The 25,545-nt window shown below is 35.8% G+C and overlaps 1 protein-coding gene and 1 long non-coding RNA gene across 3 annotated transcripts in view; one reads left to right on the top strand and one right to left on the bottom strand.

Moving 5' to 3' along the window:
• The window catches only part of LOC148651414 (uncharacterized), a 44,816-nt gene extending 32,054 nt beyond the window's left edge, over positions 1-12,762 (top strand). Inside the window, exon 3 of the long non-coding RNA XR_015925534.1 lies at positions 11,664-12,762. This is a non-coding gene — a long non-coding RNA (uncharacterized LOC148651414). The remainder of the gene's footprint in view (positions 1-11,663) is intronic.
• LOC148651413 (ubiquitin-conjugating enzyme E2 E2) overlaps positions 1-25,545 on the bottom strand; it is a 142,766-nt gene that overhangs the window by 94,147 nt on the left and 23,074 nt on the right. The window lies entirely within an intron of this gene.

The raw sequence follows: 25,545 nt of genomic DNA, 5'->3' as shown, positions 1-25,545 counted from the left end.
CACCAATCCAGTCATTCATTGTTTGACATGATAAACGATCTGTAGAAGAAGATCACTTTATTGGCCATATACAATTTCTTGTATTAGGAATGTTTGTCTTTTCGCATACCCCAACTTGCTCTCCATGAAACACACAGACAGGGAGAGAAGCTTGGAGTCAGAGCGCAGGGCCAGCCATTTATACGGTGCCCCTGGAGCCGTTGGGGTTAAAGGCCTTGCTCAGGGGCCCAATGGAGTAGGATTCCTCTGCTGGGCGCGGGATACGAACCGGCAACCTTCCAGCCACAGGTGCAGATCCTTAGCCACAGAGCCATCACACATAGTTAGGTACAGGCAGATAAGCACTGACTGAAGGAGAGGAATGTACCTTGCTAATATCACCATGAGTAACAAAGATGCCCTTCCACTGGAGGCAATGAGCGAATAGTGCCTCTCTGCTTGAAGAATCCTAGTCACAATCCAGATTCATATTTACAAACATCTAGCTCATAGAACTCAAGCTTCTTTACTAGTGGAAGCACTCAAGAACCCCTTTATCGTTATAGAATTTACTAAAATTACAGTACACAGTATTTTTCTTGTTTGTATGTTCTTTCAATATGAAAGTGACATATATCATGTTGGGCTGTTTGCTGATATGTTCCCTGACATTAACTACTTTGTGATTGATAAAGGGTGCATTTGAGATGAGAATTTCCATCCTGCAGAGCTTATGAAGAGGGTTCTGATTTTACTGAGCATGCAAAAGCACAACATAATGTAAAATACCAATATTATGTATATTCTTATAAGCTTACAATAAACTCAATCATTTGATAATCACTTCAGGAAGCACTATAATCAGTGCTCTGCTAAAATGAAAGTTTTAATCTTTTAATCGATGACTATGGCTGTTTATGCAATTGTGGATTCTGAATGGAACTCAGAAGCCTTGCTGAACAAAACTGTAAACAAATATTGGCCTGGTACATAGTTCCAATTTAGAAGTTTTTAATTATTTATAAAAGTGTGCTCTACAGCACAGAAAAATTAGGAGGTGTACTGTTGCATTTTCAAAAGCAGAGGCCACAACCAAAGTGGGCAAAGAATGCTTCAGCGACAATGTTGTTTTCTCTCTGTCCTGTTTTGCATGTTCCAACGGTACAGAATTTGTGTATATTTGATTTGAAAGTAGCTATATATGAACTCAAATCTGCATACAAAAGGAGCAAAATGTGAAACAAAAAATGCAGATATTAAAAATGAAGTTTAAGAGAAACATGATAAAATTAGGTCTGTGCCATCTTTTATTTCCTTTTGTCATGATATAATTATAAAATGGATTTGATTAAATGCATCTAAGGCAAAGAGCAACATAAGTCAATTGTATGGCACTAAAGAATAAAACAAAACATAAATTACAGTTTATTGATAAGATTTTACTCTGGAGATATTTGTGTTGACTTTCAGGATTAATTACTGTAGCAAGGTCACTTTTTTGTTATCTTTTTCCTTTTAATTAGTAGTTTTACAATATCAATGTTTAGTTAAAACAACCAGCTAAAAATTTTACAATGCATAATCAGGAACAATTAGACTTGCCAGTAAGTGATTTATTTCTGATTAGGGAGCACAGATCAAGTAGCCTTGGGCTCCGTATAAACCACAAAGTAAGAGCCCTACCATTTAATTAAAGGTCGTATTTTTACTTGATGTATTCTCAGTTATTATTAAAGAGGGAAAATATTTAGAATACAACTGGAGGGTGAGGTGCAATACCAATATTTCTTGATGTGGAAAGGTGTACTTACATAAAAAGCACCTTTAATGTTAGCTTCTTCACTAAAGTAAAACTGGCACAGTTGTCATATTCAAATCTTATGGCGCTATGACATTTTTATATTTTCCTTTAGCAAAGAAATGCTAATAATTGCATTTTTTTCTTTCTTATTTAAATGTCTGCTACCTGAAGGTAATGTGACAAAGTCACAATATTGATTACGAAAACAGCACAGCCATCTCTTACACACAGAGGACAAAAAAGAAGTATCTCACACTCATGGCAATATCTTCACTTCTTAAAGATTTTGAATTAGTATTCAAAACGTATATTTAAACCAAAATGTTATTTATATAATTAAATCTCTGTAAAAAAAGTTATTTAAAAACTAGATGGACTATTAAAGGAATAGTATTCCTTTATATATCCTATATCCTTTTATATATTTTATATAATTTGCATTTGGTATTATATGCAAATTCATTTGCATATAATAGTATATGCAAATAGTAATAGGAATAGTATAAAGGACTATTATGGAAGTATTAAAGTAGATTTCTGAACCCATGAAGATGAAGTACCAAAAGCTCATGAAACCTGCGAAATTTAAACATTTGATACTCATGCCATTATCTTCTACTTCTAGTTCTACTTCCCCACTGAAGAGACTGACAAAAAATAGCTTTCCTCCCTCAAACATAAGACATATGAATAAAACAAAACATAAGAATTTAAATACATAATTTCAAAAGCAATATAACTAACTACAGTAAAATGAATAGCTCTAAGCACTGATTTAATTAGCTTATATTTAAAGGGTAGAGAAGCATTGTTTTAAAGAGCCAGTGTGACTCAATAAAAGCACATCTTAAAGAGTAGGCAGCTAACACCATTTTAGCCATAGGCATAGCCTACCTACTATCTTTTACTGTTACATCAGCTTGGTTATGTTCAAGTTTCAGATTTTTTCCAAACAAGTAAATCTCATGAGCGTTTATTTGTGGCAGTGTTGCAACAGGCTTCCCATAATCTGTATTTTCTGAAACGCAGATGCACATCATCATAAAATCACTGACCACTGATGTGCTCTGTGGCGTAAACTCTATGTAGGTAGCCAGCGAGTACGTGTCTCATGAAGGCAGAAGGACACAAGCACAGGGTCATTTGAAACCCTATCCATTTCTGTCACTATACATTTTTATCATCGCGCTCTCACTGTTAGAAAACTGGGGATATAAAATGTTAAAATTCATGTTAAGATTATATACATTAATTTGGGGGAAAAAACAGATCTAATGCTTATTATCACGACGTACTTAAGAACAAAAATAAGTCCACACATAATAAATATCATCATTACAAGTTAAAAGAAAAGGCTATCCAGAATATGTTAAGACTGCCTTGGATATCCACCATTATGCAAATTTAACTTCCTGGGCCCAGCATAAAGAAAGCAAACCTGTCAGTAAAGGTACTGTTTTGTTTCTTAGTCCACATCCTGTATAGAAGGGCCTTGGTAATTAAACCTTATAATGTGTCTTTTAACCAGGAAGAGGAGAAAAACACAGAAAATAATGAAAAGGAATGAGTTTATTCCCCTGCACAGTGGTTTTACAGCGGCACACACGACAAACACACAGTCGAATGTAAATATTTAAAGCTGTAAGAAATCCGGGCTCAAGTCTGTAATAAATTAAAACTGTTAAGAGGGCCCCAGTGCAGCTCTGACAGGAAGAATAATCACAGGTCTATCGTTGCTCTCTGCAGAATTCCTCAGAGACCTCTGCCGCATTGTTAGTTCACAGCTGCACATTCTGATTCTCTGGCTAAGCCATACTGACATTACCTTGTTCTAAATATTTTATCACCACATTTCTTTATCTTCACAGTATTTTGACGTGCATTTGCAAGATGACACTCCCTTCTCGCCAGCTTACTTTGCAGCCACATTTACCACACAGGGATATATTCTGATAAACTGATCAAGCACCCTGCCCTGCATATGCAAACTCTGCAATAACAATTTACATAGTAGCCCAAAAGGCCAAGCTATTAAAACTGTGGTTGTGTCCTATACATGGATATACATTTTCATTTAAGTTTCATATCAAGGCACCTCTTGTTAGAAAATAAAAATGAATTGCACATTTAAGGTTATACTGTGCATCAGAAACTGTATTCGTATGACACAAGTGGAGTTGCCAAAATAAATATTGGCACCATGCTTGAGCTCAGATGAGTCACCCAGAATCTTTAGTACTTCTCTGTTGGACAGGGAATGCTAACCTTTTCTTTGTTAAGTGCTACTTCAAAGTAATAAAAAACATCCCAAGCTACTTCTAGCTTATATGTATTTTTATAAGAGAACATTATAAATTTGAATCCAAATAAAGAGTTCTTTATACAAAGTTCAACCAGACATTTGAATCCAGGAATTGAAGCACTAGATATTTAATAATTGGAAAAAGTATGATTACCTTTACTTCAAAGAGAGGATGACACTGTATGCTATCTACCAATGCGTTGTAACCTGGAGAATTATTTAAGAGGTTAGCTCAGATGATGTTGTCCAGGTTTTCGTCAGTCAGACATATTTGGAAAAAACAGATTTGCACTGGTATGTTGAGCCCAGGAGAGAAGCTACTGTCATGTCCACTGTGTGCATGCATAGACAAGGCTGCAAAAGTTTGCACTGGACTGACGTGACTTCAATTGGACGTCATTTTGAAAATGTACAATTTCAATCTCCAAGGTCACAGAATTGAGATTAAACAGCACACCCATCTGTTCAGAAATGTCAGACATATCCACCACCATGAAGGAGTTAGAAATGAATGCCACACAGGACTCTTGCTGCACAAAATCATTTAATCGGTTTCCAAACTCCTGACAAAGACTGGTCAAGAGATCACTGAACTTGTAAATGAAACTGGACCCCAGCTGCAGTTTCATTTTCCATCAGCTTTTTCAGCACAGTGGGGAAATGTTGCATTCACATTTTCACAACTCGCGGAAGAGGATAAATATAGACTTGAAAGCTTTCACTAAACTGATCGTATCAGTGATTTTCTTCTCTTCCTCCTGCAGTTTTTATTTTCTTACATTGCTTCAAAACGCCAAATCAAGAAAGGGGTGTCAACTGGATGGTATCCTCATTTCTCAACTACACAAATGATTTTATTTAAACCAAAAGTGAAATCAAAAGAGGATTCATCCTTTTCTGAGACTGAAGTTCATTACCAATACTCCAATACACAAACTGTAGTAACATTTCTATTGACAGAAGTCATTACATGATAGAACCCTGTTACTGTGACCACAAATTGCCAGCTGGCAGGTGATACAATCTGAGTTAAAAAAATTTGCCTGCTTTGCAATTTGTAATGAAATCTGCATGTTGCCCAATTATGGCTGGTGTGTGGTTGGTATCGACACCAACTGTGCAATCGGCATATTGTTGTGATTGTTGATTTCAGAGCAAACAGTGCCAAAAATAAAACAAATGAAGGACATTTAAAGACCTCAGATACCATCTGAACAAACACAGCTAACAAAGCAATATCCATAGACAACTGATCCATCACACTGACTAAGAACGTAAAGCCAGTAACCATGTCCCACTCCAACAGCCAGGCCAAGTGCAGAAACTCTTCTTGACGTGAAACTTAAGACATGACTTCAGGAATGTTTTCATACACCTTGAATAAAGATTCACCCTTAACAACTTCACCATCTGTAAATGTCATCTTGTTCACTGTCAAACAATGAGTCACTCTGGAAGATGCCTTTAATGCCACATGGGTTTTCTTAATTAGTTTCGTGAACAGTATTTGTGTTTATTTCAATGACGCTTTAAGCTTGTTTACCTTTGCATATCACAGACTGCCTGCAGTGGTAAAATCCCATTGGAGGTTCTTAGAAGTCAATAGTAGTGAAATGTCCCTCCACATAACATCTTTTCCCAATGGTAACCCTCTCTCTACAGATTTAACTACAGATGTGTTTGGTGCTTATGTACTGTACATCCCACTCCCCTGGAATTAGTACATCTTTTGCTTTTTCTTTGATGGACCTGCCTCAGTGTTCATGATGATTCAAACAGGCAAAAAAATGATAAGCTGATCCACAGACACCAGCATCTGGTGGTATCTCATTTAGTAAGGGACTGGATTTGGGGGGTGGCATGGTGGTGCAGTGGATAGCTGTGTTGCAGAGCAGAAGCCCTGTGTTCAGTTCTGAACCTAGGGTGCTTTCTGAGTGGAGTATTTCCTCCCCATGTTTGTGTGGGTTTTCTCTGGTTAGTCCAGTTTCCTCCCACACAACACAATACTGTTTAATAGCACATAGTGTTAGGTGAATTGGCTACTGGGAAAACTGGCCCTGGTGTGAGGGTGAGCGTGTCTGTGTCTGTATGTGCCCTGTGATGGCCTGGCATCCTGTCAAGAGTCTAACCCACCTTGTGCCAGTTGCTTTCTAGGAGGCTCCTGTTCCCCTGTGACCCTGAATTGGATAAACTGGTTAGAAAATGGATGGATGGATGGATATATAATTCAATGTCAATCTGTGAAGATTTCTGCTGGAAGCTATTCAATTTAAGATTTTGTTGTCGTGTGATACCTACAGAAATTTAAAAGTATCTTGTTATATCAGCTATTGTTTTAAACTCTGTATATTCCATGTGAAATTATATTATCATCAAATTGGTTTAGTGAAAAGTGCCTGCTCCTTGTTGGCGATGAAAAAAGCAAATACCTGTTTCTTGCTAATTTAATAAATTATTCTAACACCATTCTACCTCTGTACTATAAGCACTGGAACTGCAAACATTCAGTCATATTCTAGACTATAAAACTCTCTAGTTCTGTACAGACCACAGATATTATATACCTGTAAAGAAAAACATTATTTGTAGGCTGTTGTGATGAAAAGAACCAACTACCATAGATTTTTACACAAAGTCTGCAAACAAAGTGCAGTTTGATGCAGATGCAAACATACATCATATGATGACGTAGATACACACTGATCTAACTGCTCCAATATTGCTTCAAACTATTAACTGTAATGACAAGTTCACTGTAGGCTACTGCTGTAAATATGAGAATTTCTGAGGACAGAAAACAAATTTCGATCCTTTCAACACTACATTATTCATGATATAAAATTTAAATTCAAGTCCCATGCTTTTTGTGAGCTTTATTGTAGCTTCAGTTCATGTGAAAATAAAAATAACAACAACTCCCGAAACTACTAAAATATTCAAGATTATTTGCACAAAGTTGGGAATTATTATCACGATCCTTCTATTTTAAGAAAAGTAATAGAAGGAAGAAGTAATAAGAAGGGAGCTTCTACAGCTACTTTTGCTTTTATTACCTCAAAGCAGGCAGCTGCAATGCTCATGATCTTAAACGTGAACACAAGCCATATAGTCTTTTACTTACTTTGATATACAAATACATTAGATGAATGAGGAACGTCTGGTTGAACTTTGTATAAAGAACTCTTTATTTGGATTTCCTATAAAGAGCAAAATCAAAAAGGGGATTATTTGGAGCAAGTTTTCTTCTAATCTCCCTCTGGTGCTTGAATGTTGAAGCAATCAAGACCAGCTGTACTTCACTTAAATGAGAGGTGACTTCTCCCTTCATCTCCATCCTTAATTTACTTCCGGTAAATGAAGCTTTTCTTCAAACGAAAATGATGAGTCACCTTACAAAATGCACAGAATGTCTGCTAAGGTCAAAATTCTAATCCCAATCAGCTAATATGTAGCCTTGGGTTATAAAATGCAATGATCTGTTTCAAAAAGGAAACCAAATAAATTGCTTTTTATTGCCCTCCCTCCTATTAAGAAAAAGACCACAGGCATTTAATTTACAGTGCCATTTACAAGGGAGAAGTGGCAAAATCTGAAACAGCTCAATGTAACTCTTAATGGATTTCAATACATGTTTAAAAACGAAAACGGGTTTTCTTAATAAACAGGCATAGTCAAGTGGCTGACTGTTTTCATTGAGTTGACGTTCTTTTCCTCCAGAGTTAAAAAGCAGAGTTCCAAATGCTTTTTAGGTGCTATAGGCCTTGTGTTAGCAAAGAAATATGTCTTGTGTCTTAAGCAGTCTGTGTGACTGAGCCAAAATGGTAATTAAACCCCAGAGCAAGTGTTTGCTTTTTAGTTATTTGTTCACCTGCCAAGTTTTTTCTGTTTATTTACACGTCAACAGCATTTATACTTTGCCTTTTAAATAATTTGGGTTTTTTTTCTGAGTGGCTGTTTAACAACTAGATTTAAGCAAATGAGTTGTGAAATATTTCAATCTTATGTTGCAAATATTTGCATTCAGTAAGATAATTAAACAACTCGCTAATGGGACAGCTTCTTTTGAAATTAGCAGCTCCTTCGTACAATATTGAGGCTAACAAATTATTCCTTCAGAGAACAGGTAAAATGATTCATATGAATTTATGATTACTATTACAAAAGGCTAAATGAACAAGTTAGCAGCAGCTGTGAGTTATATGTTGCAACGTAAAACAATCAAACCAATGTTTATATACAGTAGAACGATTTCTGTGATTTCATAGAAATTCAATCCTTGTCAGTGTACTGTATGTTCCAATCCACTCCTATGGTCATAATCTCTGGGAAATGAGCAAAACATTAATACTGCAGGTACAAGTTGTGGAAAAGCGCTTCACTGCAGAGTTGCTGGGTCAACTCTCCGTGACAATAGTGAGGAACTCAGTTACCAAGAAAAGCTTCAGAACAGAATCAGGACTCCTACTACTAGACAGGAGCCAACAGAAGTGAGTCTCCTGGTCAACCAGATACATCCTGCTGGGTGGAGACCTCAGGACACTCCAGAAGCACTTTCTCTCTGTTGTGCTGGGAACACATTTTTGAAAGGAACAAAATACTAGTTCCAATAAATCTGGGTAAACCAGGTTAAAAACTCCTTGTTGAACAAATCATTTTCAATTTGCCAAACAACATTAGTCAGAAGTGGAGGAGGGTGTCTTTTGGAGTCTTGTTGCAGTATGTTTTTACAGTGTATAGTTAGGCCTTCCTGTAGCTGGCTTTACAAAACTGCTTATTCTACACAGCAAAATAAAGATATGATCTACAGTATATCAACAACACTGGCCTATAGCCTTTTCAGTATGTCCTCAGTGGTCACACTGTTGGTCAGTTTTGCTTAGGACATCTCAAGAATACAGTATGGCGTGGAACTAGAGTATATTTTCAAACATACTTCCTTCAGCTCTTAAGTCTTTTAACAATACAATTCTCTGTCTACTTACAACATCGACCCATGTAGCGTAGTACTGAAGTATAATATTTCTCATATTTTGGAGAACTACAAGATCTCGTTTTTAAATGCAAAATGTTTTCACTATCAGTTGGATATTTAAAACCACTTAAACATTTGAACTTCAGAAAATCGCATATATACAGTTAAAAAATGTTAAAGTTCAGTTTTACTCCTTAATTAATACCCAATGCTTTTAACTTTTCTAAAAGGCCTTGTTACAAATTCCTTTCTTAAGTGGTAATATTATTAAAGCAGATTAGAGCATTTGGAAGTGAAAAGGGTGTGTAAACTTGTCCGTAGCATATAAAAACCTTGATGGCTTTCTATTTTCGAAACTTAACCCAATCAATGAATCATAGTAGATTCTTTAGACTTCTGTTTCACATTCATTAAGAAAGAAACTCAACCAACTGCCACTTAATCGTCTGTGGGTTTGGGAAGTTATGCAATACAACAACAGACACACCACAACTGTGAAGCTGAATAACCTAACTGCTGGGTCCAAAGAACATACTGTATTGAAAAAAATACACTTCAATAAGGAAACAAAAATGTGACGTTGAAGAACCTTCAAAATGGCACTAAATGAGCCACTCAGAAAGAGTTTATAGAATCCTAGGACTCTCAGGAATAGCAAATATTTTGCTATTGATGAAGAAACTGTATGGTTTTCTAAAATATGAGATCCTTACAATGAAATGTTAAATAATAAAGGTACAGTATAAACTGAAGAAAGCTTTTTCTTCATTTCTTCTTTGGTAGGTTTGGTAGGTAATACTTCGGGAAGAGGTGATTACAATACCCACACAGATCCTCTGGATGTGACAATTAAGTACACCTCAGGGAAAAACAGCTTTTTATACATTAAAATAATATATCATATTAATTTATAAGACAATACACATTATAAGGGATCTGTATTCAAAAACATCTTACCTTTTTTGGCAGTACAATAATGTATTGGGAGTAACAAATATTTACAGTAGCCTCTTTATTATGATGTGAATTTTTAGTATACCAACTTCCTGTGGTTTCTAAAATTCTCAAACAAATCATGACAGTAACTCACTTGCTCAATACCATTTAATTTTGCTTTCAATGTTACTTTTGCCATAAGATGGAACTTCATTAAGAGGCGGTGAACTGTATAATACTGTCTGATGTTATATGAAGTCAAGCATATGGCATCACTAAATTTTCCTGCCAGGAAACAGGAATCTGATTGGATACCATATTATTCTTATTAAAAAACAAAGGATGCCAAAACCTTGATCTTAAGAGTGCAGAGAACCAGTATTACAGATTTGAAGCTGTGAAACGCTGGCAGTCAGTAAGACATTTGTGGTGTTTTTAGCTAAAAAGAGGGAGCAGAAATGGAGTTCCTGTGTTGTCTGTCCTGGAAATTTCATGGCACCTTTTCTGAAAAACCAAAACCATAAGGAACCATTTGGCTGAAATACTTTAGAGCCGACAGAAACAGTTAGACATATTCCAAGTTTTACTAAGTAAATTAGTTTGAGTTGCAACTTGCGGTACAAAAGAATGTAATCCCTAACACATAATTGCAGCTCTAATTATACAGTATATATATATGGTATGTGTGTGTACTGCAAATTTCAGCACCCCTGAACTGGAAGAAGCCTTTAGAAAATGAGTGGATGGTATTGCAAATCACATGCTGTTGTGCACACATTAAGTTGACAAATACAGAGATGTTCTAAAATTCACTACCAATTGTACAGTTAATATAATATTGAAACTCTAAACCAGGATTAATCTTTACTGAACCGTACCCACAGCATGCAAGCCAATTGCACTTGAAGTGGATTTTAAGAATCCGCTGTAGTGGAAAGTACAATGACACAGCTTGATCGGGGACAATGATTCTACACAGGGATATCTTCAGCCCGTGGGTGGAATGAGATCATGATTCCTTTTAGACTTAGGAAGGTTCATTATAGTGAAATTTGCATTTGAATTCACAGCATTTACGTCACATAGTCAAGCATCTGATTACAGTTTAGTCAGATCAAATTTAATAACTGCAGTAGAGATAGCGGATATTTTGACTGTTGCACAGTTTCCATGGCTCATCCTGTTAAATCGGTTGTGAAACTGTGTAATAGGCAAGTCAAAATTCTGCATATTCCCTGATCTTTTTTAAACACAATGAAAATGCAAGATAAATTTAAGAACTTGCTGAACAAGACCAGTTCCCTTAAAGGTTCATTGCAAAACCACATGTAGTTCACAGAGCAATTATGATTCTTACAAATCATTTTATGCTCAAAATTTGAAACATGAATGTGCACAAACAGTAATGAAGTTTTTAGTCATGCTGTAGGCTAAAACAATCAACATTCTTTAAGAAAGAAATACAAAAGATGAGACACTGAAATGGTCTTGTGGTACAAGACAGTTGCGACCTGATTCCAACTGAGCTGAGTGTGCCGACAACTGTGATTTTTTTTCTCCTTTTTACTTTTATCGGCCATTATCAGTTACTTCAACCAATGCAGAAGCAGCACCTGTGCCAGAATTTTCCTGAAATAGAAGAATCCCTACTTACTCAATTGTTTCATCTTTAGAGATTACAGTACAGGAGGAGGACACGAGGATCCCAGGGAGTAAAAGAGAAATGTTCTTCGTCAAGAAATCTTCACAACTTGGGCTCTCTTGCAAGGGGTGTTATTTCCAGCTCCAGTGGGAGGGCTTGGTACAGTACCTGGGGCTTTTCCTTTCACAGACGTGCAGTGTATTAATTCCAGCTCTAGTTCTGTTTTTGTCGATATTCTGATGAGATTACACTGTATTGTTGACATTATTAGATATTTTTGGATTTATAATACAATGATGTCTGTTGAAAATGAAACTAATGCTGACAAGAAAGCAATACTACTGTATGTATGCTGTGTAGTATTTATACATTGGTGAAATGTAACACTAACCAGGAGTTAAAATACCATCTCCTAAAGAAGATGTAACCACTTTAAAAGACATTTTAAATCCGAAATATTTATTTAGGCCAACCTAATTAGCACTAGGGCAGCTGGCCATTTATCCTTAAATCACACTGGGGCAGAAAGTATTTCCTGCCTTGCAAATCTCACTCAGTGAGGATCTGTCAGTCAACCCTTCTGTTTCTAGAAAGGATTCGGAAGAAAACTTATTTTTTGCACTTGTGTTAAAGATCTGAGTCGGGTAACTGTCAGAAGAGGATCTAAGGCCAAAGCTCCTCCCTTTGTTCTGAAACGCGACACAAAAAATAGATTTGATGTGCTCACTCAAGAGACCTACTCTGGCAATTAACCTTCTGAAGCTATTATTAGTAGGTGGTTCTATTGTTAAAGGTGTCAACAAGAGTCCCATTCAACACTAAGAAAGTGATTGTTAAGTGTTTTCCAAGGACCTGAGTCAAAGATATTGCTTTTCAACTAGACAATGTAATTGTACTGTATAATCAGACTTCGCCATGTATGGTACTTGCAGGTACTAATGATACAATGCTGAGAGAATGTGATATTTTTACGGAAGATTTTCATTAAGAAGCATTCATTAAACAGTTAAAAGGAACGAAACAAATGTTATTATTTCTGGCTCCATTCCTATTGTATGTACAGAATTCATTCATCATTGTCTTCCTTAAATAACTAGTTAAAAGTAGTTCATGTCTTAGATCTAAGGAACCTAAGCTTTATACAAAAGATCATTTATCTGGAGGGATTCTTATGAGTTAAGAAAAAGCATGTTATGTTAAAAAATATTGACTTTCTACAGAAACGTCTGTATCTCAGCCATTTTTTAAAACTTCAACAGAACAGAACAATTGGTCTCTTGAGATAGAATGCTGTAGTAGTTTTATTGGCCACTGAAGGAGTTTATTTTATGGGTTTAATATTTAATGTTTGTTTAAGATTAAACAATCCCTCCTTAATCAATACTGTTATTACTCATCACAGAGTCATTTTATTTGTGGCTGTGACTTGTGATGGTGTAGGTAACTATACCTCCCTGATCTACCATCTCTCATTCAAATTATACCTTTGGACATGAATTAGCATATCCCTTGATTTTTTAATTTTTTACTTTAATATTAAATAGGAAAATTTGTGTACTTATTGAAATTATCACACATCAAAATCTAGCCAATAGTTCTTAACAGAATCTGCACAATTTCTGCTCTCCTATTTAATATGATAGGATCACTTAAATGGAGATTTTAATTTTTAAATTAACAATGAAGCTGATTCATTAATTTTTTTCTAACTACTATTTTTCCTTTGAACATTTATTTGGCATGCAGCAGGCCCTATACTGTACATAGTCATAGTCCTTTAGATCTCTTGAGGGCTATACATTTGTACAGTATATACCTTCATCACTCTTGCACTGTGTCTAAGACTACCTTACCATTATTTAGAATGAATGTGATACTGTTAAAAAAGATTTTTAAACTCTTAGGTTTTCTAATTTAGCGAGTATTTTTCTACTGAAAACTCAAGTTTTAAAAATTCTCTTCAAAGAGGATGCTCCTTGGTTTATCAGTGCCATCTATCAAATGAAGACAATGTTAAAAGGAAAAATGTAAGTGTAAGAGCTCCAAGATCAGATTCACTGCGACATTCTAAAGCTGCGGCTTTTGTAGGAGTATAACGAAGCTTAAGGATTTGCAAGATCCACTTGTTTTTATTGAGGAAAATAAGAACAAACCTACTTGACAAAATTTATTAAACCATCTGCAATATTAAACCATTAAAGGACCACTTGTAAATTGTGAAACTGTCCTTAATTCTTTAAAAAAAACAGTACAAAGGATCAGATTTCATTAAATGTTTCCTGGTTGATAGAGCCTTTAATTAAGCTAGAGCTATGAATCGTGTGTTTAGTAATCTGCTACAATGTCTTTTCTATTGATAGACCTACTAGTTTTCTGTCAGCTGGCTTTTAAAACTGACACCATACAACCATTACTCAAGAATTGTAAAGTACATAGGTCAGTTCTAAGGCACTTTTAACATCTTCCGATTTTAAATTTACCATTTTTATCTAAAGATCTTGTGGTACTGAAACACAAAGGATTTCTTAACTGCAATAATGTCTTATTCAAGTTGTAGATCACTTCTGGTGGTCCTTTTAAAGCATTGTTTGTCAAACTATACATCATAACATGATAATCTTTCAGACAATGGGTTGATAACTGTCGTGAGCAAAGTTAGATCAAATGTTAACAGACAATATTTTTTGTCTTGGGGAAGTTTTTTCAGGAATGGATAATAGCACATGTCATGTATTTAGGCCTTCAGTTTTTCTACAGTATACAAGTTCCCATGTGGTGAGGTTATTTATAACCATGAAATGAACATACATAAATATGAAGACAATATTTTTCCTTATCTAGGTGACACTAAATGCTGGTACTCAAAGTTTTATTCAAATTTCTTACTGCTATTTCATGTTGAATTTCTCAAACGTTTTGCAAATGAAATACAGATAAAACAGAAGTTATACTAATAGGTTCTTCGACTGGTACTGTTTAATCTGAGGAGACAAATCAGCGAATAATCTTTGACTATCAGTTATGTTTTAAATCACAGTTTAAACACACCATTGAGCTGCCTTGGCCTTTTCTACCTCTAGATGAGACTTCTTTATTCCCCAATTTTCTATTTTCTTTCAAGTAATTCCTTATCTCACTGAGAATGGAGGTGCTAAAATATTAAGGTCACACATGACTTCTGTGTAAGTATCAATGCATTTATGTCAGTGGTTATAAGATTGATTCTTAAAGTATTTATTCCTTGTAATTAAAGCAATGAATGTTATGGCACCTAATTATTTAACTGAGATTTTCATTTTAGCAGCCAGAATGTATATTAAGATCCCATAATGCTAGCTCGCTTTTTATTCCAAGAGTGGATCACAAAGGAAAAGGAGGGACAATAGCCCCATACTATAGAATCCTTTACCCCCTTTTATCAGAGACTTCACCCTCAATCTGAATTTTTAAGGAAAATATTGAAAAATAATTGTATAATATAAGCAAACTAGTTTTATAGTCCTATAGTATTATTTAGTTTTGTTATTGGAATTTTTTTTATTTTACAGGCTTCCCACTCATTTTTACCAACAAACTTCCAAAACTTTTCCGTGACTTCTTTTCCTGCATAATTTGCATCTCACATGTCCTGGGTCTTGATCGTTTTGGAGCCATAGCTTGTATTTTTCATCTGCAAACCAGAGGTCACTGAAAATACATTTACCCGGCACTTGCTACAGCTTACGGCTCACTATAAAATTCCCACAAGAGGGTCTGACGTGACACTATGATGTGTAACATTAGCAACGGCAATACCGCAGGCACTTTTAAAACGTTTGCTAACTTATTAACAAAATTACATGATACAGCCATGATAATTAAACAAAATCTGTGACCTTTTCTAAACTGAATGGATTTTTCAAAACTTCATTTTTCAAAACTTTTTTAGGTCTGGAAAATGAATTTTCATTTTCCCATCACTTTTCCAGGATTTCCATGACCGTGGGAACACTGATTTTATTATGTTTACTGTTAAGCTTTTAGAAATTTCATATACATGTTGTTTCTTTATATTTGCTTTATCTAAGGTACATAGACTCATTTGAGCATAAAAGGTGGGATATAGACAAAAGCAATTATCATTGTTCTAATTACTAGTGCAAGTACATAAATATCAGCTAGATGCTAGGAAAAAAATGAGCATGAAACTGCCCACCAAAAAACACTAGTGTAAATTAGAGGGGGTGTAACTGTGATCTAGAAACAGTAACCTTTCAGTAAAGCTCGTTTACCATATGTAACATAAAAATGAAGTTACAAAATGAGTCACAAGCTTCAACAAGATCAAATAAAAACCAAACTGCCAAACATAAATTTCATGTGTGATACTTGATGGCAGCAAGGCTGTAATTTTACCTGAACCAGATCAGTCATTTCTGTAAAGCCATCACTTCACAATCAAAGTCTCTACAATAGCATAAATAAGTCAAACTCATTTGCTGGTGCTGGCATGAATCAATGTGTTACAGTTCTATTACTCTGCAATACATCATTACAGGAGAATTTCAACAGTGAAACACAGCCACATGTTCATAATACCCTAAGAAAATCTTTCCAAATATTGACCAAATCAGAAAACCCAGTCACATATTACTTGATGGAAGGTTTCCTTTGTGTAGAATGAAGTAGCCTCATGCTAACATAAAACAACAGTACATTTGTAACTCACAGATGAGGCCGATGTGATATTTTGATCTGGTCTAGACCTAATGTTGTGTGTCATTCTCTTTCATTTAAAGTGATTTTCTCTCTGAAAACTACATCAAAGGCCATATTTATCAACTGATAAAAATAGTGTGAAATAAAGAAGTTTTATTCTTGAGTGTTCTAGGTCTAGTGAAGAAAATGCTATCTTATTAGCCCAGTTTCCTTTCACTTTTTCCAAAAGCTAACTCACTTCACCAGTGCAGCCATTTTTGCAAGGCTCTGGAATAATGGGAAAGTTGCTATATTTTGGCATTTTGGGTACTATTCGGAATATCAGATGGTATGACCCTGATAAAACACTTAGAGCTCAGTTCACTGCAAGATTTCTTACCTCTTTTCATAAAGCCACTGTCAATACAAAACATTGTACTAGCACGTTAAAATTGAGGTAAAATTACCGGCAAGAGTAATAACCACCAGTTGAAGTCAGTATGCAAATTAGTTTCCAAGTCAGACTGCTGAGCTGGCAGGAGCATTTGTGCTGAAGCTCATTGTTTGAGGAATGCAAATCAATATGACATATGACAAAAGCAAAGAAAAACAAAAGGCTCCACTCAAGAGCTTGTTAATCTAAGAGAGAAGTCTGTGGTACACACAGATAAATTACTTGGAGTGAGAACTGCATTTGTAAAAGTCAGTGAACTTTAGGCAATATCAATGTTAAGACAGCATCAACTGTTAACTTCATTTTCAAATGGTTTGAAAACTAAGTGAAATGGGTATCAATATCAATATTAATATCAAAGCACTATAATGATAATAGGTACGTAAGCTTTTGCAGTAAAAAAAACCCCACAAAAGGAAAATTTCAGGAACAAAGGTACTTCGCACCTACACCGTTATTTTGTTTTCCAGAGGAATGTAATTGTCTTTTGGAACCACTTGTTATTTTGTGGAAACAAGGTGCCATAGGATTTTTCTGCAAATTTTCCAAACTTCAAGGAGAGTAAACTTACACAAGGTTACCAATGAGAGATGTCCGTTTAGCCAAACTAGCTTGTTTGGTTGCTAGTAGCAACATATTCAAGGATCAGGTTTCTTGATGGAAGCCAGTATCTCAGTTCTGATAACACAGCTGGATTTCTTGTTCTAGACTCCTGTAGCCCGTTACGCAAAAAAGTTCCAAAAGTCGTCAAATCAGAAATGAGAGGATAAAAAATGAAAATATTTAATAAAAAAATAAATACAGTAGGACTCTACACAGTGAAATTCTGCAATTCAGATATATTTATGACATAGTACTATAAATTATATCTCATTTCATTGCTACCACTGTACATGAACTACTTGTTGACAAAACCTTTAATCTTGTTAGTCACAAAATCTCCATTTTGCACTTTAGGAGTTTATCAATTTAACTTTCAGCAAGCCTGTTGAGTGTATGGCAAAGTGGGGGATACAGAAAACTAGATAAAAATTTCTTCGGACCACGTGTATTTATAGGCAGCGGAAATACACTGAGTCACCTTTATTAAGTGGAAAAGATTCCTTCTTAAAATGACATCCTGGGGACATCCCCTGAAGACTTATTTTAAAAGATCTTTTTTTAGCACAAACATAAAGAATCAAATAGCAGGAAATTAAGTCGCTCCATTCTGGTCTCAAAAACCCATTATCCATTTTGTGTACTAAACTGCAGGTCATTTCAAAACATAAAAAGGCACCAAAGTATTTTACAGAGCTCTTAAAAGGTTCTGTTTATTCCACACTGCTTTCGGAACAGACCTAAAGACAACAAAATGACAACAAGCAATTAATTCATAAGCCGCACAATCCTTTTTTGTTAATTTAATCAAAGTCCAAAAGGAGCCTCATCTGTTGTTGCTTTTCAAGATTGAGTAGCATGAAATTCAACGACCATTAGGAGCCTGGAGACATTCAAAGCCACGTTGCTGCCTGCATATCTAACTTCACTAACCAGATCATTACTGAAATGCTTTTGTTTCCTACTTCTCTTTCTATCTCAACTATTTTCAAATTTATTTACATTTGATTTGGCAGCATGACAAACAGCTGTCTTCTCCTTTGAAGTTTTTTTCCTTCTCTTTTTTGCACTATGATTAGAAGCTTTTGGCAGCCTTACTGCGTGAACACCATGTGGTGCCAATATCACTCTCATTCAGAATTTATTTTAAAGGGCAATAAATTAAATGCAACATTAGCATGGTGAAAAGTGGTTTAACTCCCGCAATGCTACAAAATGTGAGCACTGTATTAGTGAACTATGAAACCTACTGCCTAATCACTTTCACTACATCTTTAGGGTTTGGAAAGAAACTGAATGATAGCTGTTAAAGCCTCTTCCATCTGACACTGTTAGTGTGACAATAAAAAGGGAAGATGGTAACATATCAGTATTTCAGAATATTCAGACTACTTTGGGGCAGAGCGGTGGCTCTGTGGCTAAGGATCTGTGGCTGGAAGGTTGCCGGTTCAAATCCCGCAGCCGGCAGAGGAATCATACTCCGTTGGGTCCCTGAGCAAGGCCCTTAACCCCAACTGCTCCAGGGGCGCTGTACAATGGCTGACCCTGCACTCTGACCCCATGCTCTCTCCCTATCTGTGTGTCTGTGTGTCTCATGGAGAGCAAGCTGGGGTATGTGAAAAGACAAATTCCTAATGCAAGAAATTGTAAAGGGTTAATAAAGTGATGTTATTATTATTAAGAAGCTATTAACACAACGTTCACACAAAGTTCTTAACAGGAATGCAAGGACATGAATGTCAAAACATCTTTACATTTAAAAAAAAGTGTACATACAGTATATATTTAAATACAGGACAAGAGGACTTACAGTCAATGCATCACTAACTCAAGTGTGGACAATGTCGTTAATTAACTATGACATGGATTTCCCCAGTGGCAGCTCTTAAATGACCCCGGGAGTCAAGTGAGCTCTAGTTATCTGGGGTATCCTCGACCTGCTATATAACAACAACCCTGGTAATCTTGCCAGGTGACATCAAACATTCAAATTTTCACTGCGAAGGATGCAAAACTCCTCCAGTTAGTGCCATATCTGCTGTGGGCACTACAGGGCTCTCCATGTGAAAAACAGATGGCTCTGACAGAACATCACTCAGAGGAAAGTATCCAAGGTCCTTGTCCCTGCCGAGCTAGTGCAATGGTTCTAATGGTAGAGCCTATCTGACAAGCAGATGGTAATCCTGAACTGGAGCACTACCCATGCATCATCAAAAAGCAGCTTACCCTAGCAAAGGACCGTGGCAAACCAGAGGCTAACCTGGAAGCAAGGGGTCTCACATTTTATTTGAGAAAACAGGCTTGACCATACTGCAAATCCTGCAATTCTGGATGCTCATTTTTAATTCACAGACAAATCCAATCCATGACAGCTCTAATGGGTATTGTATAAGGTACACTCCAAAATCACAAGGAATACAAGCCACTATAGCGTTTCTTTAATATGACAAACTAAACTTCCCTCTGTAGACAAGCATTTCATTTTGTGAACAATCTTTTCATATAAAGGTCGATTTAAAGTAGACCTCTAGTTTAGTTACATCCACCCTTCATGTTTTCAGAATGAAATTATAATTGGTGTTCAAAAACGCACAAAAACCAATTAATGCAGCACTTGGTTTGTACTGTTAATGAAATGGTTTGAGATGAAAAATGTACAGCAAATGAAAATAATAAAGAGGACTCAAGTCAATATCTGATCATGGTTAAGGATGAAAGGTATGTAGACTGCATATGCTGTAATGTTCTGTATTTACGGCTGATTATCTTTCTTGTCTGTTACAAAATTGACAGAATGCAATGAAAGGCTGCACTTACACATTCATTGTAAGTCAACACCGAATTAAAAAAAAAACTTTGTTAAAAGAATCGGAAAAGCCTGTGGTTTAGAAGTGTCCTGGACACTTCCCTCAAAGAAGTTTTTCTTAAGACTTCCTGACATAGCAGACTAAAGTTTGCATATCCTTACAACAGAAATTTGAAGGTACTGAGGTTAGATACCGATGATAAATACAGTAATACATTTCTACATTTCCTGTTGTCATTGTCAGCGAGAATTAAAAACCTTTTGCACTGAAAAAATAGGGAGGGGTGCAAATTGTGGTTTACAGCTGAATTTTACTCATTGCTGGTTGTTTAGTTACAGTAAGTTGTGCTCATTTAACCTTTGTGTGCTGTGCTAGACATCTATCCAAGCCACAGGAAGTTTAAAGCTCCTTCGCCACAGTTGGGCAAGTTGAAATACCCAAATATCGCCTTGTCATTATATGTCAGTGGTACAAGGTCCGCTATCTTCACAATTTTCAAAACGTGAAGAAAAATTCTAAATGGATTGACAGTCTAAAAACATGGGACGCTGCTGAGTGTGAGCTACACAAGACTACCATGTCTTAGGGCTTCACTGCAAGGCATAATCCTAGAGGCCAAATTCTATCCCCTTACTACATACAGCCTGGTACAATGTGGCTCTACTATTACAGCACTGGGATATGTAATATAGTCAGCAGCTATCACTCTGCAACCCACTGAAGCTAAGCAGGTGTCAGCCTGGTCATTACCTGGATGAGAGACCTCCTGGAAAAAACTAAGGTTGCTGCTGGAAGATGCATTAGTGGGGCCAGCAGGGGGCACTCACCCTGCAGTCCATATGGGTCCTAATGGCCCAGTATAGTGATGGGGGCGCTATACTGTAAACAGGCGCCATCCTTCGGATAAGACGTAAAACCGAGGTCCTGACTCTCTGTGGTCATTAATCCCAGGGCGTTTCTGTAAGGCCTGTAGAGCACTTTGAGTGGAGTGTCCGGAAAAGCGCTATATAAGTGTAAGCAGTTATTATTATTAATCACACTGTTTTGCTGCCTATAGAAGGTTTTTGAAGCAAAATTATCTTCCCACATTAATATAAGTAGTTTTTACCATGATTTATTGTTCCAGCTGATGAAAGTTTATGTTGCACAGTGCCTTTCAAGCAAAGCAAAGCTTTACATGAAAGTAAGGGATTGAAAAAGCATGAAAACCAACATAAAAGTACAGTTAAGAAAAAAACAGTAACAATAACATCAGAAGAATAGACTTAATAACATATTTCATCAGATTTGCTAACAGTTGAGCCCTTTGTTTTCAGCATTAAATCATTTGAATTTCACCAAGAAGCAAATTTTCTTCTTGATTATATTTATGGGAATGTAGTCAGTATAAAAGGGTACTTCTGAAACAAAGTACTTGTGACTTTCTGTACTAGGGTTGCATTTCCTAACCCGTCAATTAGGAAGATTATATGGCATTATACTGCAATTGAGTTTTGTTTTGGGAGCTAACAGGAAGTGGATTTGTTCAAAGTTTACTTTTTGGCAATTAAAAAAACTCCCTAAGATTCACATAGGTGAAATTTAATTAAATGATCTTATAAATTTAAAGGTAAACAAAACAGAAAAAAATATAAAGATACTTGTTGGTAGTCACAGCTTAACTACTGCCATTAGCAGTTGTGCTGTTCCAGTATATTGATGGCCTTAACATTCTTACATCCTTAAGTTTCAGTTAAGAACTATCAGCATGAAAATCTTCACCATCAGGAAAATCCTCATTGCTATTACAAACATTAAGAACTTTCTAGGTGAACCACGATGACAGTTTAATCTGAAACTTTAATTCTCATTAAAAAAAAATAAACGAACGAACAGTAACACAAAGTGTTCTGGAGCAGAAAGATCAATCATGTAAAATGTGTATGATGAAAAGTGGCTGGACACAGTTCAGTTGCAATGCTGAATGAGGGGTGAAGCAGGAAGCGGGTTCTTTCTTTGTGAGCTTTGCTAATCAACAGAAAAAGAAAACATGATCAAGATTGATATCTTTGTAAATTTCAACCTCTATCAGTCAGGTTGTCTGTTTCCGCAATGTGAGAACTGCAACATAAATGGCAGGATACTGATGTATTGTAAGATGGGCAAAGCTAGTGATAATGCCAGCTTATCATGATGAAATTTGTTAAAAGACACCCCTGCTAAACAAATGTATAAAGACAGCTTTATTATTGTTAGTTTTGGGTCTTCTTGATAGGTATTTACATATACTATTGTGATTTTTCACATCACTTTAGCTTGCTTTAACACATACCTGTCTTTCATATTGGGAGATGATTACACCCACGTTTAACTACTATTATCCCTCTCACACATTGCTATATTGATAACATGCTTTTAATACAACATGCTAAAAAGACATACTATTAGTAAACTAGATAAGAATGATATCATTTTAAAGCTAGGTAAATTTTAAATGCTTTATTTATGGACCAGTTTAATATTGTCAAGGAATCCACTTGGCAGATTCCCTTTAAAGCAGTTTACTTGCTAAATATGGCTGGTGTTACACGGATTACGAACAATAATAAATGTGTGAGGAGAATGTCAGCATCTTATGCTTCTTGTCGTAACAATAATGAGTCTGTCAAAGAAGGACAGATAATGTGCAGGGTTCTACGATGTATAACAGTCATTTCAAACCCAAGTGAACAATAAAATGGCCATTTATTGCGTTAGTAATGGGAAAAAACTCCCATTTCAAATGCACCATGTGTCAGGGGGAGCTGGCCTGTGGCAATCAGTGAGACAGGGGCGCAATTCATCATTTATCTAGTGAATAAGATCCAATAACAGTGAAGACCTTACCAATACAGTAAGTGGACACACTCATTTTCATCACTTCCTTTCCCAGTAACAGAGGATGGCAGCATTCCAAGCAATAATAGATGTTAAAAAAACAGTAGAGTCATTAACAAAGGATGTGCAACTATTGACTTCATAGGGGGAGTGGGGGTGCAACGTCCATTTTCTTCAGGTGAAAACAAATGAAGAAACAATGGCTTTTCAATGGGTTTTTTCCTGCCAGCAACTGTACAAAACGTTAAATTTTCTTAGCATAAAGATCTTCCACTACGAATGAGGATTTGCTGGCTTCTACCCACTAGTAAGGATTTTATAGTGGTCACAAGTGCTATTACGCTACTATCAGCTTTAAATGGTTGTTACTCATCAATTTTTAATTACTTAATTTAGAATTACATTATATCCTTACATATAGGCTAACAAATAAATAGACTGGCTTCGGTTTTAAAATTATCTGTTTCAAATGATCATTGTTTTGGTATACGCTTGATTTATTAGTTTTAAATTTCATTTATTGTAAATAAAGATACTACACACTTCATTTATCTCGTAGTTCATACCGTATCAGCTAAAGAACGTGGTAGCTGTACCTAGCTGTTGATCAGATCAGATTCAGGGTGACCTTGCAGCTCTGGTAAACATTAAGACAGGGCCTGAAAGATACCTTAAACAGATAAAAATGGATCAAATTGTTTCACTTAATATGAGTGAATGGATCTGACATGATAATATGATCATGATTTTGAATATGAAATAAAACTAAAGATACAACGGTTGACAAATTTAATATTGTTAGAAAAAAAGTATATAAAATGTCCCCATCTTTAAAAATTGGTTTTGAATTGTTACATATAATTGTTTCTAGAAATACATTATGAACCAAAAATTTACCATAAGGACTATTCACACGAGCTTCAGAACACAGAAGAAAGTAAAGATCAAAATATAAAAACACAGAGGGTCAGATTTATATCAACGGGTAAAGCACTAACGCTAGAGAAAACATCTTAGCAACTGATTGTCAAGGGCAAAGGGTTATTTACACAACAAAGTGATTCTTGAAAGCATGCTTTGCGCAAGGTTTCAGCCTAAGCGTTAGTGACAGCAGTCGGCAAAGCTTTAGAGGTGTGGGATGATTAACATGTCTTTGTGAAGTGATTTTGATGATGCAAAAAAGCACATTACTGCACTTTAAGAGCCACATTCAAAAAAGCAAGTTTTTCTTCTCGGCAGTACCCTTGGGGAAAACAATTCTACAGACTAGACACGGGAGGAAATTGAGTAGGAACTGTTCAAAACCAGTAACATAAGAAACAAAACTAAAATATAACAAGAGGGAATTATATGCTCAAAAGGTTACTTTAGATTCTGTGTACATATTTATATATGCCAGATCAGACTTAAACAGATGCACACAATTGACAATTTTTGGGGTGTCTATTTACTTGTGACTAGGTAACAGATATTTATGGAACACAGTCATAATTAGATATTACAGACAAAAAAAGGTAAGTTTTTTGTTGAAACAGAATTTGAGAATACTTTGAAAGGGCAGAAAAGAGGATTTATTAGTGAGATGGATGTATACTTGTGTGCAAAAGTGTAGGCACCCCATTGAAACATGCAGTGCGGGCAAGAATACCTAAAAATATTTCAGAGCTTGAAGAGTTCTGCAAGGAAGAGTGGAATAAAATACAAAAGGAAGAACAAAATAATAGAAATACTCTTAGCTGGCTGTAGGACATGTTTGGTAGCTGTGATTTTTTCCAATGGAGGTGTTACTAAGTACTGACTGACAGGGTGCCCAAACGTTTGCATGTGTTATATTTACTATATTCACTGTCTTGTTATTTTGTCTTTATTTTACAAAACTGTAAATAAATAAATACTGATGCTGCATTAAAATTTGCAGAAAATTGTAATGTACTGTACGGAGGCTGTGTCAGTTTCTGTTCACTTAGGGATTCACTGAAACATGCATTTTGACCACAATCTTTTCCACACATGAGCATAAAAGAAACCTCTCATTCTATGCATTTTTTTTTCAGAACAAAATATCCAGATTTTGGGCACCAATTAAATGTTTTTAAGATTCATTTTGATTAATTGATCATTAATGACTGACTGTGACACACTCTAATGATTACTATCGCTTAACCACTAAATCCTCTCATTAGCAAGAAAGCTGATTGGGAACAAGTGATGAGGTGATTTAAACTTTGTCCAGCCTGGTGAAAATCAAGTAAACAAAACACAGAAAGGAACCATTATGCCGTGCTTATCAAGAGACACCTTAGTTTGGCCCCGAATATACTGCATGAAGTCAGAACACTGCCTAGGGTGTTTACAGACAACAAATTCTAACATGGCAAGGTATCACTGCCACAGTCTGTCAATGACAAGTCATGACCTAGCAGACCACAAATGACGACACCTCCCCAAGATCAATACATCATCACGCTCCCTCTTCATAATCTTTTTTGCACTCCGAGTTCCACTGATTCAGAAACACC

The sequence above is a fragment of the Lepisosteus platostomus genome, chromosome 12, assembly GCF_059453375.1.
Source record: "Lepisosteus platostomus isolate fLepPlt1 chromosome 12, fLepPlt1.hap1, whole genome shotgun sequence".
Taxonomy (NCBI): Eukaryota; Metazoa; Chordata; class Actinopteri; order Semionotiformes; family Lepisosteidae; genus Lepisosteus; species Lepisosteus platostomus.
The sequence above is the reverse complement of the archived record's forward strand: the minus strand, read 5'-3'. Positions and strand labels throughout refer to the sequence as shown.